This window comes from Salvelinus alpinus, chromosome 34 (genome assembly GCF_045679555.1).
Source record: "Salvelinus alpinus chromosome 34, SLU_Salpinus.1, whole genome shotgun sequence".
In the NCBI taxonomy this organism is placed as follows: Eukaryota; Metazoa; Chordata; class Actinopteri; order Salmoniformes; family Salmonidae; genus Salvelinus; species Salvelinus alpinus.
In genome coordinates, this window is record NC_092119.1 from 27129407 (window position 1) to 27150772 (window position 21366).

Here is a 21366-nt window from a genome sequence, read left to right on the forward strand (position 1 = left end):
AGAAAACAACAAGCGTGACCCGCTGTCAAGACCTGAAAAAGATAAACTAACCATTCCCACATCAATCAGTTAGCTGTCTGATGATAAGTTATCAAACGACAAACACGACCTCAGGCCTGAATGAAATCAATTTCTCCAAAGTTCACTTTTTAATATCTCAGTTGACAGCTTGAATGCGCCTCTTACGTAAGTATGATTGGTGGTGACACGCAGTCACCCTCTCACTTTCTTTCCCTCTTTTCTTGCCAAACAATGAGAAAAAGTAGGCCGGGGCGATCAGCTATGTGACCCCCTGACAGCACACAACAGTGGTTAAGATACAAAAGGCTAGGGAAGCTACTGCATCTCCATTGTTCAGATCTACATCATCTACCCACTGCCCATGCACCCCTAACCACCACCCCACACAACTGTGCCATGAAGAAAGAGTCCCCAGTTCTTCACCAACTGAAATGTATGTTATTATTGTATGAAGACCACAAGCCTCAACTCCTCAAAGACACTCAATATCCCTCATTATTTCTGTATCTGACTGCACTCAATTTTTTCAGCTTTACTATACACATGACTATATGGTCAAGGCCTTCCTTTTGAATGATACTATTGAATCTTGAGATATGCTTGCATAACTTGGACGTTTGAGTAAATGCATTGACGTCAATGAGATTTGCAGCCATTTAAGAGTTAGGGAGTTGATTTGTCATAGTAGATAATTCATTGTATTTTGCATTACATGAGTTGAACGGTTATCCTTTGTTTCGCCTGTTATACATCTCACTCTGCAGCAACCAACAATGGAGACTAGAAGGCATAGCTTCAACTTTCTTTAGACATCTAATATTTGGATTACATTTGTATGTCATACTCCACTCGCGATGAGCTGGGCAAAGTAAAATGAGTTTAACAATTCTAGGTGGGACTAGTGAGGGTAGAGGGTCAAGCACCAAACAGGCGGGAAGGAAGAGCAAGGGAGGCAGACAGTGCCTAAAACCTCATGGTTTGAGGCCCCAGGCAGCAGTTATTTAAGGAGGGGGTGGGGGTGAATTTCACAGCACCTCCTCCCATTTCAAAAGGGCCAGGGAAGGAGACAGCAGGGCCAGCCATGTGTGAACCAGGGGGATGAGAGGTCAAACGGAGAAAGCTGCTTCCAAGAATTGGGGCTCCGTGTTCTCAGGACTTGTCTTCACCTTTTTTTCCTCTTCCCTCCTTTCTTTTTTAATCTGTCTGGACTGGAGTGAAATAGTGGCGGTTTAATATCCACAAAAAGTGTTATGTCATACCAAGGAAGTAAAATATATTTGTGAAGCCATTTAGAGTTGTTGGACATGCCAGTGGATGGACATGTATTTTCGGATGCTAATCATTATAAATGGTACGTCAGTTAATAAAATACAACTTTCCCCATACAACTGAGACCTTGTGTCCAACTGTTGGACTTATTTGTGGATAGCTTTTTCCAACATAGAACTGCATCCCCAGATATCATAAGGCCACTATAAGAACATAGCACAGACCAGGGAGCTATACGTTTAGTACAAATCTTTTATCTGTCAAGCACGGAGCATAATACAGACATGTTCAGTCTGCACTACAGGAAAATTAGGATTGTGAAGTAAAAAAGAACACAGTGAATGTCAGGAGCTTCTCACGGACACACACGTCAAAAAACATGTTTTTACTTTGTCATTATGGGGTAGTGTGTGTATAGATGGGTGAGAAGAAAACACAATTGAATAAATGTTGAATTCAGGCTGTAACAAAATGTGGAATAAGTCAAGGGGTATGAATACTTTCTGAAGGCACACACAAAAGTGCACATACGTGGATGCACAAACTGCATACACCACACAATCAAAACATTTTGCAATCAATAGATAATACACATTGTATTCTTTCATAGCAGCTCCACCAATATATCTTCATAACTGTGTTACAGGACAAGTCACAATCGATCAGCTCACTTTTGCATCACACCCTCTCGACTCCCAGACGGTAACAAAGTGTCATTCTGCCACAAATTAAGTTGAGAAATGGCTGTGAGCAGCTGCACAAAAGACATGATTCAAACAGACTGAATCATTTGACTTTGGGATTCTTAATCTCAGTAGTGTCAGAGTAGTTCCACTACCTCTGCCTCTACCTCTACCTCAGTAGTGCCCCTGCCTCTACTCCCACCCCCCCTCTAAATCCACCTCTACTCCCACCTCTGCCTCTAAATCCCCCTCTACAGGTGTCCTGCGGACCTCCTCAGCTTCTTCCTCTCCTCGTGGTGATCACGCTCTGCCTGCTGCTGCCGCTGTTGCTGCTCCGCATGAAGGAGATCATTGAGAAAGGACAGGAAGAGAGAGGAGAGGGAGGCAGTGAAAGAGATACTTTTCATTGGAGTATGATTAGGCGACCTTGTGCAAAAAAATAATAGCTTTTCTATTGTCAAATCTGTAATCAACATTGACCTTGGCACTGCTTCCTCCAGCTCACGCTGTAGTCCAGGGGATTTACCCAACAGACCCTCATCAGTCTCTCTGCACGTGCGGGAGCCTTACCCAAACCTAGCTTGGCCTTGCACCATCAGTGTCCCATGCAAAACCAATGGTATTGTTTTTTAAAACTGCAATATCCATGCAACTTATTGATAATTGAAGCATGTTTCAAAGGGTGCTGATACAAGATAGAAATACAAGACACAAGAGTGAGTCACTGACTGATTTGGGAGCTCAACCTTTATCTGGGGTTATAACACAAAGCCTAAACAGTCAAAAATGATCATGATCAAAACACAGCATTTCCTGTGACATTGGTCCTCTTCTGCATGCACCATTACAGATTATACACAGTGACTACACTGCAGTGTCAACTTTAACCGGTACTTTCGTATTTTGTGTAAACATCTACGTTTGGGAGAACAGACTGATGGAGGTAAAATGTCAATGACAAGCTCTATTTGTTACTGTTACTGAACCTAGGATCAGCAGAAATCCAGATTAGTAGTCAGTAGTCAAATGGAAAGTTGACCTCACCAACCCACAGTCACCCACACACTCACGTTCCTCATGAATCATTCTGACTGAATGGACTACAAGTGAGAAGAAAATGAAAAGGACTCTGGATAAAAGAGACTGCTCCATTTGAAAAGACAGGACTGTGAATGCAGCATTTGTTGCATGCAAATCACACATTGTGTTGAAATGCAGTACCTAGAAAGCCTGTTTCCTATACTGCTTTCACATAGGATTCCCGGTATTCTGCCTGTAAATAAATTGGGCAATGTTTCTTTCAAACAGCCCTATTTTACTTCTTTCTTGTCGGTATTCACTTTTTATATAGCCATTGCCGGGAAGGAGCAAGAGACATTAAACTTTGACCTGGTTGTTGTAGTCAGTTTAAATTCAGACCCTCCACTGCTTTAATTTCTTCACACTCACAACAGTAGAGCGGGCGGCCGGAGAAAGCAGAGCAAGGTGGGTGGAAAGGAAGGAACAGACAGAGCAGTGACTGTATGCTTGCATGACAGTCCATATCTCCAATTATCTTTGCTGATAGCGATATGTTTCCATAAGTGGAGGAATTGGTCTAATTTAGTATGTATGGTAAAGCTTCAACCCTTAGCTACCTCTTCCAATTCAAAAGAGCCAAAATGCGTCAAAGAGGATAACCCGCTAGCCCGGCTTCAGTTGGGTCATTATAATTAAAAACGATGCATTCTAAAATAAATCACGCACATGCCTCGCATGCTTGCCTTTGGTGAGTTTAGGCCATAAGTTAGCAGTTTGCCTACTTGTATTTGGATACTCAAAACTTAAACTGAATTTCTTTCAATTGACTGATTTCCTTATATGAACTAACTCTGTAAAAATCTGAAATTGTTGGATGTTGCATTCGTATTTTTGTTCATTAGAGGATCAAAGGTCAAAGAGGGGTAGAGTGGATAAAGTAAAAATAAATAAAAAGGCATTTATGCCAACAATAACTTGTTTTTGTAATTGCCCTGAAATCTTTGCAAATTGTAAGTGTTGAGAGTGGGGTACACTACATCTACTGTTCTACTATTTACCATTTAGTCTTATTTCACTCTAAAATATTTGCTTTTTAATGAGTTTGAAGCACGAGAACCAAGTAGAGGGTGTTTTACATAATGGGAGGTAACCCTTGGGACACCCTTCCCTTCCTATATTTGACCCGTGTCCTCATTTGTCCTGCTGCATGTGTCCACCTGTCAATACAGTGATGGATGTGACAGCCTCTCTCAGGCTGTGACCAAGGCAGGCCATACGTTTCTGTCTGCTGCAGAGAACACAGGTCAGACACCTTAAGACACAGTCACGTGTTTCCCTGCTAATCATTGTAATGGCAAAAAAAATAACTGACTCTATATACCATGTCCATGTGAGGGTTGATTATTTGTGCTGATTGACAGTAACAATGTGAAAATGCTTGGCATTTGATGCAATCACTGTAGTACTACTCCATGCTTGCTTTGGATGGTGTGCTGTGACGTTCCGTGGCGTCTATTCAAAATGTTATGGTTCAGAGGTTGTTCCTAGAGACTAGAGCATCGCCAGAAGCTCACTGGATCCCGTCCCTCCTCATATATGAGGCGCCGCTGCTCCCTGACATCGTCCACCCAGCTCTTATCGTCATCAGAACTCTCGTCTGAGCTGCCACGCCCTCCTGGCTCCTCCTCTTCTTGGTCTGCCTCAGTCTTCAGAGAGGAAGGTGGTGACATTGTAGAATTAGAATGGGTAGAAAGTTTGTTCACATTGAAAGCCACAATCCATATTCGGTGTAGGCTATGATTTAAAAGCGTATCTATCAAACTTCAGTAGGGGTAGTATTGCTAGCTAGTCTTGTTACCTTTTCAGAGTCTGTGGTTTGCTTGGCTAGCAGCCGCAGCTTCTTCCTCCTCTTCTGCCCCACTTTGGACACGATGGGGTTGAGCATGCGAAACTCCTCACTCTGCTCCTCCACTTGGTAGTCTGGGTTCTCAAACATCACCTGGAAACGCTCGTCGCTAAGGATGCTGGGTAGAGCCTGGCAGAGAGAGGATTTGATTAACAGCTGACATTCGCTAGATGATCATATTTGAGATATGTAACTGACAAAATAATGGGAACACTTAAGTAAATATGGGATACAAAGTATATTGAAAGCAGGTGCTTTCACACAGGAATGGTTCCTGAGAATATTAAGCAATTAACATCCCATCATGTTTAGAGTCATGTATAAAAATACTGGGCAGGCCATTATTTTGGATACCATGGCTATGCCCCCATAAGATGACAATGGTCCCAGGCACGAGTGGTCACTGAGTTTGAGGAGCATGAAAACGATGTAAACCTTACGCCATGGCCATCTCAGTCACCAGATCTCAACCCAATTGAACACTTACAGGCGATTCTAAAGCGGCGCTTGAGACTGAGTTTTCCAGCACCATCAACAAAAGACCAAATCATGGAATTTCTTGTGAAAGAATGGTGTCACATCCCTCCAATAGAGTTCCAGACACCTGTAGAATCTATGCCAAGATACATTGAGGCTGTTCTGGTGCCCAACACCCTATTAAGACACTTTAAGTTGGTGTTTCCTTTATTTTGGCAGTTACATGTACATGCCAGTTCCCTCTACATTACCTTAGAACCTAAAATATATAAACACTGCCTTCAGCTCTGAAAAGACCAGTATAGGGCAGTCCCCAAAAGAAAAAAGAAATCTTGGTCGACCAAGAGTCGTCTGTTCTTTCGACCAATCAATTGGTCTACATTTGTTAGTAGTATTTTTCCCTATATAAACACACCCAATGTGTTTTAAACCCCCTAGAGTCAATGTCCGCGCATAATCAAAAAAATCCCCATAAAAATCTGTCAGTTTAAGCTAGCAATATCTGCCTGTGTAACAGGTGATAGAGCTAAAGCGGTGTTTGGTGGACTTTGTGACATCCCAAAATTCGTCTGTAGCGTCCGAACGGTTTGGCCTACAAACTATTATGACCCTTCTATGGTACAAACTATTACGACCCTTCTATGGTAAGACGATACTCTCTCGAACACGACTGTGTTCGCCGTTTTGCTCTCGTCTGAAATCGATACAGCCGATCTGACAACTTCTGTCTGTAGCGTCCGAACAGTTTGGGCTACACACTAATATGACCTCTCCGTGAAAAAGTGAGACTCTCACGAACACATACGTCAGTTAATTTTGCTATTGCCAACTATGTAAAAATAGCCTACATAAAGCCAAAAAATTAAAACATTGCAGCCTGCAGGTAGAAAATATCCAGATAAAAATAAATATCCTATAAATCACATTGGCTATGCATGGCCTGTCTGCAAGGAACTTGAAACATTGTATCAACTTGGTTGGCCTGAAGCTCTTGCTAGCAAACTTGCAACATTGTATAAAATATTTTGGCCACTCAGTTTCCCACCAGTGAGCTCGACAGACACAGCTGTAGGCTATTCCGCAAGGGATAAGAAGTAATCAGGTAGGCTTATTTTATTACGTTTCCACCGGATCAGAGCATGACATTTTTTTCACCTTTCACGTCAAGTGGTTATTGAAAGAGAGCTGTAAAGATGTTTTTTTAAATAGGCTATGTTGAGGAACTATTGTCATTCTCAATGGACTTCGTTATTATTAACTTGCTGTTTGAAGTGTAGAAAATATTACTTTTGAGAAGCGCCACAGTTCTCGTGAGTTAAGACAATCAGAAATACTATCAGATCCCCAAATGGGCATATTTAAATGCCTACATTTGCATGCAGGCAAGGTAGCCTAGGCCTACTTCTATGTATAATCAGGTGTGCGTCCTTACTCAACATTGACAGGAGATTTATATATTTTTTAAACGAAAAAGAAAAAAAACTTGTTCCTCACAAGTGTAGCCCGCAAACAACGTGTCTACTCCGACAAAAAGAACAGTAAAAGACTAATAAATATATTGAATGAAATAACAGAAATTACCATAACCTAGCAAACATTGTAGATTAGAAATTATGGGAATTAACAGTAAATGGTGATACTACTGGTGTGCCGTCCCCGTAGCCTCCACAATGAATTAGTCCACTGAAACAGGAGTGAATCAGACAGGCGTCTTGTGTGCCATAAAAAATATACACATATTTGTAACTGCTCGACAAAGAAAAATATTGGTCGACCAACAACCTATCGACCAAACAATCGACTAAATGGGGTCAGCCCTAGACCAATAGCATGTGAAACCCGAGTGTGTGTGCAGGTGTATTTGCTCCTACCTTCTTCCTGGCAGACAGTTCCTCCTCGTTGTCTCCCTCCTCCATCAGTTTGAGAGCCAGCTCTTTGTTCACCTTGGGCAGCTTCTGTCTCAGCAACACAGAACATTCATACAACACAACACACAATATATTAGCTATATACACTTCTTAGATAACATCGTCTGTATCACCATGTCCTTCAATTAATCAATAAAATGTGCACTACATGAAAATTACTATGTGAACATCTCATTCCAAAATCATGGCCATTATTATGGAGTTGGTCCCCCCTTTGCTGCTATTATTCTAAAATTGATTCAATTGTTTTTTCCCCCTCATCAATCTACACACAACACTTCATAATGAACATGATGGTCTCTCTGACAGAGATCTAGATTTCTTCTGTGGAGATGAGAACCTTCCAGAAGGACATTCATCTCTGCAGCACTCCACCAATCAGGCCTTTACGGTAGAGTGGCCAAACGGAAGCCTCTCCTCAGTAAAAGGCACATGACTGCCTGCTTGGAGTCTCAGACCATGAGAAACAAGATTCTCTGTTCTGATGAAACCAAGATTGAACTCTTTGACCTGAATGCCAAGCGTCACATCGAGAGAAAACCTGGCACTGTCCCTACATGAAGCATGGTGGTGGCAACATCCTGCTGTGGGGATTTCTTCAGCGGCAGGGACTGGGAGACTAGTCAGGATAGAGGGAAAGATGAACGGAGTAAGGTACAGAGAGATCCTTGATGAAAACCTGCTCCAGAGTGCTCAGGACCTCAGACTGGGGTGAAGGTTCACCTTCCAACAGGACAACGACCCTAAGCACACAACCAAGAAAACTCAGGAGTAGCTTCAGGACAAGTCTCTGAATATCCTTGAGTGTCCCAGCCAGAGCCCGGACTTGAACCCGATCTAACATCTTTGGAGACCTGAAAAAAGCTGTTCAGCGACACTCGCCATCAAACCTGATAGCGCTTGAGAGGATCTGCAGAGGAGAATGGGAAAAAGGCCCCAAATATAGGTGTGCCAAGCTTGTAGCGTATGAATACTTTCCGAATGCACTGTAACAGCCTCCACTCTTCTGGAAAGGATTCCACTAGATGTTGGAACATTGCAGCGGGTACATGGTTCCATTCAGCCACAAGAGCATTAGTGAGGTTGAGCGATTAGGCCTGGCTCGCAGTCGGCATTCCAATTCATCCCAAAGGTGTTTGATGGGGTTGAGGTCAGGGCTCTGTGCAGACCAGTCAAGTTCTTCCACACTGATCTCTACAAACCATTTCTGTATGGGCCTCACTTTGTGCACAGGGGAATTGTTATGCTGAAACAGGAAAGGGCCCTCCCCAAATTGTTGCACCAAAGCGTGATTCATCACTCCAAAGAACGTGTTTCCACTACTCCATAGTCCAATGGCGGCGAGCTTTACACCACTCCAACCGACACTTGGCATTGCGCATTGGTGATCTTAGGCTTGTGTGCAGCTGCTCGGTCATGGAAACCCATTTCATGAAGCTCCCAATGAACAGTTATTGTGCTGACGTTGCTTCCAGAGGCAGTTTGGAACTCTGTAGTGAGTGTTGCAACTGAGGACAGACGGTCTCGTTCTGTGAGCTTGTGTGGCCTACCACTTCGCGGCTGAGCCGTTGTTGTTCCTAGACGTTTCCACTTCACAATAACAGCACTTACAGTTGAGCGGGGTAGCTCTAGCAGGGCAGAAATTTGACAAACTGATTTGTTGGAAAAGGGGCATCCTATGACGGTGCTACGTTGAAAGTCACTGAGCTCTTGAGTACGGGCCATTCTAATGCCAATGTTTGTCTATGGAGATTGCATTGCTGTGAGCTCAATTTTACACAACTATCAGCAACGGGTGTGGCTGAAATAGACAAATGCACTCATTTGAAGGGGTGTCCACATACTTTTGGTGATGTCATGTATTTTAGAAAGGCCTTTTTACATCCTTGTCTGTCTGAATGTATTATATTTTTAACAGTGACAGAGTATGATATCCCACCTTGATTTGTATTCTCTGCGCCCTGGACTCCTATCTTTTGGCGAATCTTGTCCTTGCGGTACTCATCGTAGGCAAATGGATTGGCCATGGTCTTCACCTGGACAAGTCACACAAAACGTATTTAGACACACAACTCTAACATCGACAATCAACTAAGAATATGCAGTTATACACACACAAATAAGAAGACAAACACACACCCTACCTTATGGTACAGTCTGATGTCCATGAAGAAGCCATGCATGTAGGCCCGCAGTAGAGAAGATCCCACCAGGTGAGACAGACCTATAGTTGAACACACGGCAGGTAGCATTATAGATTGTAGTGACATTAATCATACATATTTCCTGAATGAAATTCATTAAAATATTTGTACTCTTTCAAATTGGCTGACATGCCAAGGACAGTAAGGCTGAGTAATTAACTTTGTGAAGCAGCCTGTTTGAATGTGCTGGAAGAAAATGACATGACTGTAGACAACAATTTTTTGCCCTGAGGCTGTGTGACATCAAGGCTGGTTGCTTCCATTTAAACTGACACATTCAGGACAGTGGGGAACAGAGGGTAGGCCTATAAGTGGCGATTAAAATCTTAAGCTTTAACTTCGTATAACAGATTTTCATTTTAACTGCTTTGTCCAAGCTCACGTCTTTCAACAGGACCGTAGTGATAGCTTGTTTAATTTTTCTGTCAAAATAGGCCTTTCTGCTAACATAGCTATTTGGTAAGAAACCTTTTGAGAGTTTAGATAAAGTTGTGTAACATCAGTCTCCAGACACCATTCCTTCAGCACTGAATAAACTTGTTAGTGACTGCCATGAGGCTTTTTGGTCCCTGTAAGATCACTTTAGTTCAGGAATGTGTGGTAGTTGTGGCACACAAGGACTGTGTGTGTGTGTGGTAACCAGATAGAAACCCTCTTTCCCCAGAAATCTTACTCTATACGCCCCGCTGCCGGTCTGTTACATAACAAGGACACATTTCACAGCTGCAGTGAACTGAACTCCCCTCCCCCCTAGGTCCCTCTCCCCCCTCCCATCTACTCCACCCTTATCTCTCCTTCCCTCCCCAATAACCGCCTTTCTCCTCCATGTCATTTGATCTCTTTAGTGCTGACCCAAGCATTCCTCTGTTCTTTCAACCCACTCTGTTCTCCGCCCCTTCATCTTTCCCTATCCCTCCTCCCATCTCTTAATTTCTCTCTCCATTCCGCCAGTGTTTCCCTTTTAGGCGGGACGGGTAAGCCTGGAGTGTATTCATTATGCCGATTCTGTTGCAAAACGTTTCTTAAACGGAAGCAAACGGAATGGTGGGGTGGACCTAAATAAACTTTTGTTTTAGTTGCAAAAATGTGTATACCCCTGACCTAGCAGTGTTGCCCCAACCTGCCTAAATACAAATACAAAATGGCCTCCACTGAATGAAAAGTGTAGTGTACACAGCCCTGGAAGGTTCCTTAGGAACTTTAGGCCAAAAATAACTTGAATGCTCCATTCCAATTCAAGGCCCCAAACCTCTATGTAATAGGTACTTGTATTTCTGTAGATTTGAGAGGAACAAATAGATAATAGCTGATACGTAATATGCCAATAGCTCTACCTCCACCCCCCTCTCACCCAGGTTCTCCAGGTCCTTGCGGGTGACAAACTTGTAATCATCGTAGGTGGTACTCTCAGGGCTCTCCTCCAGCTCCTCTGTCAGGTTGTCAAGGAAAGAGCATCAGCGAGGAGCAGGCCCCAGTGCCTACACAGGGACAACATGTAGGGGAGGAAGGAGAGACAAGAACAAGGGATGAAGTGAAAGAGGGACAAGGAATGAAGAACAAGGAAAATTCATGGAACATTTGAACAATTCTAATTCAATATATTTCTACTGCTCTTGAGGGCTGGTAAAGGAGGTAGGTGTTGGCAACGTTCCTATGGCTAGGTGTAGTTTCTTGCACCTATCCAATCCTCTAAGGGCTCTGAGGATGAATCGACAAGGATTGCCTGCGTTACCAGATTGGAATCACCCCTTTACTTAAGATAATTGAATGCTACTGGGTTCAATCCGAACTGACTTCTGTTTGTCTATAAAATCAGAGCTCAAAGTCTACGGAATGTCCACTTTGCTGGATGGAATCCCTGAGCTGACAAGGTAAAAATATGTTGTTCTGCCCCTGAGCAAGGCAGTTAACCTTTACTTAACACCCATCCCGGATCCGGGAGCATCCTCATCAGTAAAAGCTGACTAGCATAGCCTAGCATAGCGCCACAAGTAAATAATAGCATATAAATATCATGAAATCACAAGTCCAATACAGCAAATGAAAGATAAACATCTTGTGAATCCAACCATCATTTCCGATTTTTTAAATGTTTTACAGCGAAAACACAATATGTATTTCTATTAGCTGAACCACAATAGCCAAAGACTCAACCGCATATTTTCACCATGTTTCTACCGCATAGGTAGCTATCACAAAACCGACCAAATAGAGATATAATTAGTCACTAACCAAGAAACAACTTCATCAGATGACAGTCTTATAACATGTTATACAATAAATGTATGTTTTGTTCGAAAATGTGCATATTTGAGGTATAAATCATAGTTTTACATTGCAGCTACCATCAAAAATACCACCAAAGCAGCCAGAATAATTACAGAGAGCAACGTGAAATACATAAATACTCATCATAAAACATTTATGAAAAATACATGGTGTACAGCAAATGAAAGATAAACATCTTGTGAATCCAGCCAATATTTCCGATTCTTTAAGTGTTTTACAGCGAAAACACAATATAGCATTATATTAGCTTACCACAATAGCCAAACACACAACCGCATTTATTCACCGCATAGATAGCATTCGCAAAAACCAGCAAAAGATATAAAATTAAATCACTAACCTTGACCAACTTCATCAGATGACAGTCTTATAACATCAGGTTATACAATACACTTATGTTTTGTTCGAAAATGTGCATATTTAGAGCTGCAAACCGTGGTTATACGTTGTGAATATGTAGCATCGATTCACCAGAATGTCCGGAGCTATTTTGGACACTCACCTAATCTGACCAAAGAACTCATCATAAGTATTTTTATGTAAAGTTTGTTGTATGGCAAATGAAAGATACACTGGTTCTTAATGCAACCGCCGTGTTAGAGTTTTTAAAATAACTTTACCATAACAAACAGCTTGCGTTATTGCGAGACAGCGCCCGCCAAAATGGCAGAGAATAGGAATCAACATTTTCCACAGAAATACGAAATAACATCATAAATTGTTCTTACTTTTGCTGAGCTTCCATCAGAATCTTGTACAAGGAGTCCTAGGTCCAGAATAAATCGTTGTTTGGTTTTAGAATGTCCTTTTCTCCTGTCGAATTAGCAACCTTAGCTAGCCATGTGGCGCGAACATGCCCATCTTCTCTTGATGCAAAGAACGGAAAATTCCAAAAGTCCCAATAAACTGATACAACTCGGTTGAAAAAAACTACTTTATGATGTTATTATCACATGTATCAAATAAAATCAGAGCCGGAGATATCCGCCGTGTATACCGAACGCTTTTCAGAAGCCAATGTCGACGTACTTCGCGCGCCAGAGAAGACAAAGAAATTTCCAGATCTGTCACTCCAAAAGCTCTTGTTCGGCCTCAGATCAAGCTAGACACCCCATTCCACCTTCCACTGCCTGTTGACATCTAGTGGAAGGCGTATGAAGTGCATGCATATCGATAAATATTAGGCAATTGAATAGGCAGGCCCTGAAACAGAGCCTCGTTTTCAGATTTTTCACTTCCTGTCTGGAAGTTTGCTGCAAAATGAGTTCTGTTTTACCCACAGATATAATTCAAACAGTTTTAGAAACTTGAGTGTTTTCTATCCAATAGTAATAATAATATGCATATTGTACGATCTAGAATAGAGTACGAGGCAGTTTAATTTGGGCACGATTTTTTCCAAAGTGAAAACAGCGCCCCCCTATTGACAAGAAGTTTTAACACACTGTTCCCCGGGATGCCGATTATGGCAGCCCCCCGCACCTCTCTGATTCAGAGGGGTTGGGTTAAATGCGAGACACATTTCAGTTGAATCCATTCAGTTGTACAACTGACTAGGTATCCCCACGTTCCCTCAGTGTAATCATTGACGAGCCAATGGCTAATGTTAACTTCCAAACAATTCCCTACTGTTCTATAGGCAGCTAGGGAGGCATGCGTTGAAGGCCTTTGCACACCACTCGAATTAAAAATCTAGGGAGAAATTAACTATCATAAACCAAACAAGTTGACAACTTTGTGTTGGTTACCATTGATGTTCATAGCACACAACTTTGTGTGATATTTGGGGTTACCCGAGTGCATACCCGAGTGAAAAATGTAGCTATTTATTCAGGGCAGTTTGAGCACTGCTATATCAATGTTTAATATCGTCCGCTGAAGTATTCTAAAACTCCCAATAGCAAAAAACATAACGCCTTTGCTGTTAACAGATAAACACAATATTTCCTAAGTTCAGTATTAGCTCTCTTTAGGCCCAAACACACGCTAGTTAAGACCTTGTTGTTCTGTAGCTCAACACCACAGTGATCTAATCAGTGGTTGATGAATGGGACAGTACTTAGAAACTAATCATGTGTCAGGGTCGACACATCTTTCAAAGCAGACTACTTTACAGTACACACACAATCTTACTAAACAGAGACTACTTTACAGTACACACATCTTCCTAAACAGAGACAACTTTAAAGTGTACACACGCTTTTCCTAGAAGAACTGAAAAGCTGGTATAGGGGTAGGCACAAGACGACCTGTTGCTGAAGAACATTCACAACCCAACAAGGGCACTTTCTAGGTGAAACCAGGTGGGCAGCTTTCTACGAATAGTGCCCTTGGTTTAGCTTTTTTGCAGACCATAGAAAACCAGCCAAACCAAACAAATGAATGTCTCAAACACTAAAGCCCTCAAATAGAGATCATCCTTTCGTGCCTTCTCTATACTACCTTGGTCTGTTTGGTTTCAATTCCCACCCTGGAGTAAATCTATCTCATGGAAAGATTTGACTTTCAAACCAAACCTGCGGCACACTGAGATATGCAAAACTAGCCTGAGGGAGTGTGAGGATTGTAGAACTCACAGGGATGTAGAACGTATTCATCTTGGGGTCTTCATTGGCAATAAAGAGCATACCTGTGACGTTAAAAGAGAAGAAAAAAAGTGTGAGATAAGCTAATGATATAGACAGATACTGAAGTTAGCAAAGTAATAAACTAAGAAAGTGGAACTGTACAAAGGCGTCTGCTGGTTTTGTTCGACTCCAGTTAAAAACCCTAATTGCATGTACATGCAGAAAGCAAAGCCCACTTAAGCATAGGATGACAGTAGTACGTTTGCAGGCAGACTAGACAGGGACAAGTAGACAACAGCAAAATAACCAAAAAGTCTTGCTGGGTTTTAAAATGTATGTTACCATTACTGACAAAAGCCTGGCTTGCTCATATCTTCACCTGACCACAAATCATTCATAAATGGTTCTGGGAATTTGCTAAAAATGTGAAATTACAGTGATTATATCCTGAATTAATAAAGCAGACAATGGGCCTTTTTGAGCAGCTCCATTCTTAGTTTATTACTTTGCTAACTCTAGTATGTGAAAAATAATGTAAGCATGCTTTAACAAAATCAAGAGAGCCCTGCGTGAGGGCCCCCGCCAACCCAGAGGACTGACTGAACTCTCTCTCTGAGGCTGACATGAGTCATGTTTTTAAACGGGCCAACACTTGCAAGGCCGCAGGGCCAGATGGTATTCCAGGGTGTGTACTCAGGGCATGCGCAGACCATCTGGCAGGTGTCTTCAAGGACATTTTCAACCTCTCATTGTCCCAGTCTGTAATCCCAACATGTTTCAAGATGACTTCCATCATTCCTGTCCTCAAGAACTCTAAGACATCCTGCCACAATGACTACCGCTATGTAGCACTCACATCTGTAATCATTAAGTGCTTTGAAAGGCTGGCCATGGCACACATCAACTTCATCCTTCAACCTTCTCTCAACATCAGCAAGGCCGCAGTGAAGCCAGTCAAGAGCTTCAAGATCTTCTGTATCCACATCACTGAGGACTTATCATGGTCCTCACACACCAGCACAGTCCCTCAGGAGGCTGAAACGATTTGGCATGGCCCCTCAGATCCTTAGGAACTTTTACAGCTGCTGCATCGAGAGCATCCTGATTGGTCATATCACCGTCTGGTATGGCAACTGCACCACCCTCGACCCGAAGTCCCTACAGAGGGTGGTGAGGACGACGCAGCGCATCACTGTGGGTGAGCTCCCAGCCATCCAGGACATACATGCCAGGCGGTGTCTGAGAAAGGCCTGAAAAATTGCCAAAGACTCCAGCCACCCGATACATGGAGGGTTCTCCATGCTCCAGTCCGACAGACAGTATCGGTGAATCAAGGCTTAGACCAACAGACTCCTAAACAGCTTCTATCCCCTGGCCATAAAAAAATCGCTAACAACTACTGCGCCGCCTCACACCAACACTTCTGCTAAAACTATTATTGATTACTACCACTACGCTGCTGTTTACTGATTACCATTAGTATCTATTTATCCTGCTACTGGTTACTATTACTGAGTGTACAAGATATTAGGAACAGCTTTCTAATATTGAGTTGCACCCCCTTTTGCCATCAGAACAGCCTCAATTCTTTGGGGCATTGACTCTACAAGGTGACGAAAGGATTCCACAGGGATGCTGGCCCATGTTGACTCCAATGCTTCCCCCAATTGTGCCAAGTCGGCTGGATGTCCTTTGGGTTGTGGACCATTCTTGATATACACAGGAAACTGTTGAGCGTGAAAAACTCAGCAGCGTTGCATTTCTTGACACACTCAAACCGGTGCGCCTGGCACCTACGACCATACCAAATTCAAAGGCACTTCAATCTTTTGTCTTGCTCATTCACCCTCAATGGCACACATACACAATCCATGTCTCAATTGTCACAAGGCTTAAAAATCCTTCTTTAACCTGTCTCCTCCCCTTCATCTACACTGATTGAAGTGGATTTAACAAGTGACATCAAAAAGGATCATAGCTTTCACCTGGTCAGTCATGAAAAGAGCAGGTGTTCCTAATGTTTTGTACACTCAGTGTAGGTCACACACTGAATCAAACAGATGTCTGTACATGTGCATAGCCCTGGGGGAGGAAGGGTTACTGGAAGAGGAGGAGGGAGGTTGTACGGTATAGTGGGAGAAGATGGCCTAGATGCCAATAGCCTAAAATGGCCTCCTTTCCTCCTTCATGGCCAGTTATGAGTGAGAAAACACATGGGAAGCGCTAGGTGCCTCAAGTTGAGTAGTAGCTGGCAGAGCACTCCGGACGCTTCAAGTTTACTTTTGGTAGCCGCGCCAACCCCCAACAACACATTTCACGTTTTGTGTGACTAATTAGTGGAACATCCTCCATTCCCTTTCCCAATGAATTAATAGTTGTAACACCCCATTGACACACTTCCACACACCCCTACACACTCCTCCCCAAATGAATAACACTGGAACTTCAGAGACTGTTTAGAGCAAGAGTGGGGTTAACAAAATAAATATTTGGTAATTTCACACAAACATCTCATGCCAGGAGCACCTGAATTGGAGACAATGAGTGCCCATCATGGGATGGTTGGGAAAGAGGCACGGGCGTAGACAAAACTTAAATGGCATGTGTGTCTGCAACGGAAATACCAAAGAGATGAGGTGTGTGTGTGATCTCTGTGATGAAGTCACGCATGGAGAGAATGTACATGCCAAAAAGAACTGAAGCAGGATTGTAATAAATTGGGGCTGAATAAGGGATCATAAACTTTACCTGGATTCACCTAGTCAGTCTATGTCATGGAAAGAGCAGATGTTCCTAATGTTTTGTACACACTAGTGGTAATATATACCATAAATATTGATATATTCCTGCTACCAGTCACTTTCCAGCCCTGTTTACATGTATATCACACCTCCACTCTCACACACACCCACCACTTATGCTGCTGCCATACTGTTGACTATTTATCCTGCTACCAGTCACTTTCTCCTAATACCCGCCTATATGTACATCTCTACCTCAAATACTCCAGTATCCTTGCACATTTGTTATTGTCACTGACCCTGTATATAGTTTCCCATCTAATTTTTCGTGTTTTCTTTATTATATATACACATACATATTTTATTAGTGATACTATTTTGATATTGATTATTCACTGCTGGGTAGAGCATGCAAGTTAAGCATTTCACTATACTTGTGACAATAAAACATGAACTTGAATGAGCGTCTTAAACAGTTTAACTCAAGTGCTCAGTAAAGATTGATGTAATTAGACATAATTGCTGGTAGAGAAGCTGTCAGTGGACAGTGTGGCAGTCTTACTTAAAAAGCACAGTCCAAGCCCTCTTTACAGTAGCACAGGGGAAAGCAACTAAATTCAGCCGTAGGACGATTTTTGTTGGAGCGAATGGTTGGGGGTACTGAAATAAAATGAGTACACTGCAAATTGCCCATAACTAAGCCCAAAAAGGGATTGTTCTTTTCAAATACAATCATTTCAAAACTTGATCACATTGAGATACAATCACTTGTATTTTTTTTTGAGGGGGGCTTGGGACACACACCTGGAAACAGATTTCCAAATTTTTCACGAATTCATGGTGATTTTACAGTTTTTTGTAACATAAAACTAAATCACTTGTGGGCCGTTTCTGTTGCCGACCCTGCAGGAGTGTTAAGGACTTGTTGATGAGGTCAATGGGCACCATCTAGTGGTAGTTGAGCATACTGGTAAATGACTACCCAAGAAAATAACAAGAGTGTCTGTTGGCCAACCCTCAGAGATAAACTTGGTACAGAAGCAATGTTTGATGTATCTAGCTCATTGCTAATAGAATGTATCTGGTGATCTCACCAGAATCAGGGTAGATGCACACATCATTGATGTTAGTCTGGGGCTCAATGGAGGAGAACACTTTCCCCTAGGGTGAAACAGACCAGAGGTATGGTTAGAATATCAATTCTAGCACTGTGATAGTTGATGAAGGACAGACCACTAATTAACTAAGTGTCCAATGACAAACACATTTTTACTATCAAAAATGCAAAGCTATTTCCCCAATATTACCACAACATTTATTGTAAATACTTAAAGCTGAATGTAACACTTTTTGGGCAACCTGACCAAATTCACATAGAAATTTGAGTTATAGATCCTTCTAAGAAAGTCTAAGAAGCAGTAGATCTGTTTTATGTGCGCCATTTTTACGTTTATTTTTGTGCCTTTTATTTTCGGTTTTGTACACCAGTTTCAAACATCAGAAAATAAAAAATGTTTGGTTATGGAAAATATATATCACAACGGTTTAGACTGTACAATGATTCTCTACACTATACATTTCTTGTTTGTCACAAACTGAAATTAGGCGACCATTAGAATTTTAGCAGGAAATGCAGGTGGGATTTCTGCATATTGCACATTTAATTCAAAGTGAGTTTGGAATAGCGCAGTTGGCAATACTTTCTAAACCAGCATAAATCATCTTTGCTGTTTTTGGAACATCCAAACAATAAAAACACTTAGGTTTTCAAATGTCCAATATGTCAAAATGTCTAGTTTAAAAAAAACAATCACATATTTTTTGCAACATTCATAAACATTTACCGTGTCTTTGTTCCAGATCTTGATGATCTTGGAGTCTGTGGTCAGAACCAGGTCTAGGTGGTCCTGAAAGTTGACAGACTTGATAGGAAGGCCGTAGTAATGGTATTTAACCAGCAGGGGGTGACTGGCGCGCAGGTCGTAGAGGAGGACCTACAGTACCCGGCAGACCGATCTTCAATAGGGAAACTTGTGGGGAGGACTACAGTTAGGCAATAAGTCAAATTCAACATCTATTCCAGAGTTTTCCGCAATATCCCCGCTATTACGACACCATCATTGTAAAAGTTCATACCTGACCAGTGCTGGTTCCCACAGCCATGGTGAGAGAGCCGTTAAACTTGAGTGCGCTGACCGACGGCAAGCCCTCCACTCTAAAGACAAACACATTCACATCATGGATTAGAACAATGGTGTTTTTCTAGATGCATCTAACTGTTCATGTTCTAATGGTGTACTTACTTTGTTCCCTCTGTGACACTGCTCAGGGCACAGTCTAGCATCCCCACCCGACTTCGTACACGAGGGTCCCAGCATTCCACTTTCCTTAACCACCGACAACACAGGGAACACAATTAGACACACACAGGCACACACACTCAAAATGTTCAATCCATTAACTCTTTGCGGCACATAGGAACCGCGGAGGTGGGTGGAGCCTGAGGCCAACACTTGATGGACAGGGTTGATGTCACACACATTGTGCTCCCTGTCAGTCATAGAAAGGGCAAAACGAGACATGATCACACTACATGCATACTGCCGAGTCTTGTAATGACTGTGTTTACAGTATTGTATTTTAATGTACAGCTGCATTCACAAATAAAGTATTGTACATGTATACTTACACAGCATCTGTCTAAAGGGAGTTGAGGAACCTGCCTTGCTCCAGATTGAGTCTGAATATCTCTGAGCTGAGAGACACGAAAAAGGTCTGTCTTACTGTAGTGTCAACAGTAACACAACTCCAACTTGTCAAGTTGAAGCCAAGTCTAATGATACATAGGAAATCAAGAAAGTGAATGATCCAGCTTCTTTTGGCTTTTAACCCTTACCTTGCCCCCAACAAAGTACAGGTCGCAGGAGGGGTAGTGGTAAGCAAAGTCTCTACCAAACTTGGGAATACGCGTCTTGTAGTAGTGTCCATGCTGCGAGTGGAACTCCACGTACCGGTTACAGTGGAGAAACACCAGCTACACACACAATATCAGGTCACATTTATTTATTGAAAAAATAAAAGTTAAGGTAACCCACACTGCAGGAAACAACCAAGGAAATCTGTCTTACCTTCGAGTAGTTGTCAGACAGAATATCAAAGGCCACAACTGTGAAGGGGAAAAAAACACTTTGAGAACTAGCTACAAGAAAAAAATAACATCTACAACATCGGCAAAGACTGTTGCACAATGCAAAAGCTGTATTTATTGGTGTCCATCACAGCATGGCAATTGTTGGGTGTGTGTTTACTGAGAATATGTGCCTGACTGTACCCTAGTTAAATATTAAATGTGAGACACCATCACTGAGATAGCTGGATCCTCTTCTTATGGACCAGCCACTCACTTCACAACAAAAGGAGGGACGGATACTTGCAGCGATTCCCATAGCACATCGAAGTTCCAGAGGACCATAAAAGCAAAATCGTTTTTTTTTTTAAATGCAACTAGTGGGTCTATCACTTACCGTCTGAATCCAGACAGCGCTCAAACTTCAAGGACAACTGATACATGTCATAGCATCGGATTCTGGGTTTTGTATGTGCCTGAAAGGATGTTAAAAGAAGTTGACAAATCCATACATAACAGTAATTACTTATAATACTGTCCACTCTAGTGATATATGCCAAATTTAATCTGAACGTGACAGCAAGCCAAATGCTCACCTGCTGCTAGAATGAACTGCCCATCCCTTGACACTTTGATAGAGGGGCACACTGTGGGCATTTCAAAGTCCTGGATGAGCTCGATCCTGCGTTGGATGTCTTAGAAAAAGCAGTTAGGGAGGTGAGGCGTGAAATAATAGCCTGGCCACTTTGCCAGCACACAAACACCTGTAAGCCATTAGTTAGTAAAGGAATACTCACCAACATCTTTATTTTGCAAGGCCCGTTTCTTGAAAGCCACTGGGAAACAAATATTGAGACGTGTGCTATCACATACTGTGGTTATTAGAAGCTACTGCATACTTTGTGACCTCAAACACAATTTTACAGCAATATATAAACTTGCTTGATGACCTGGATGCAGCGTTAACCAGCTGCCTGACTGGCTAGTTGCTTGCGCAATAACTAATGAAAGTGCGCAATAACTAATGAAAAAAGGACCTAACTACAAAATGTAATTGGTTCTCAATTGGTGATAAAATAATATTAGCAGTAGCTAACTTGCTTGCTTTTTATTGTAAGTTAGCTTGCTAAACTA

General features: G+C 42.2%; 1 pseudogene; it reads right to left on the reverse strand.

Annotated features, from left to right (window-relative positions):
- Positions 1-2701: 2701 nt before the first annotated feature.
- On the reverse strand, positions 2702-20675 carry LOC139563782 (nucleolar protein 10-like; annotated as a pseudogene).
- Between the last annotated feature and the right edge of the window lie 691 nt (positions 20676-21366).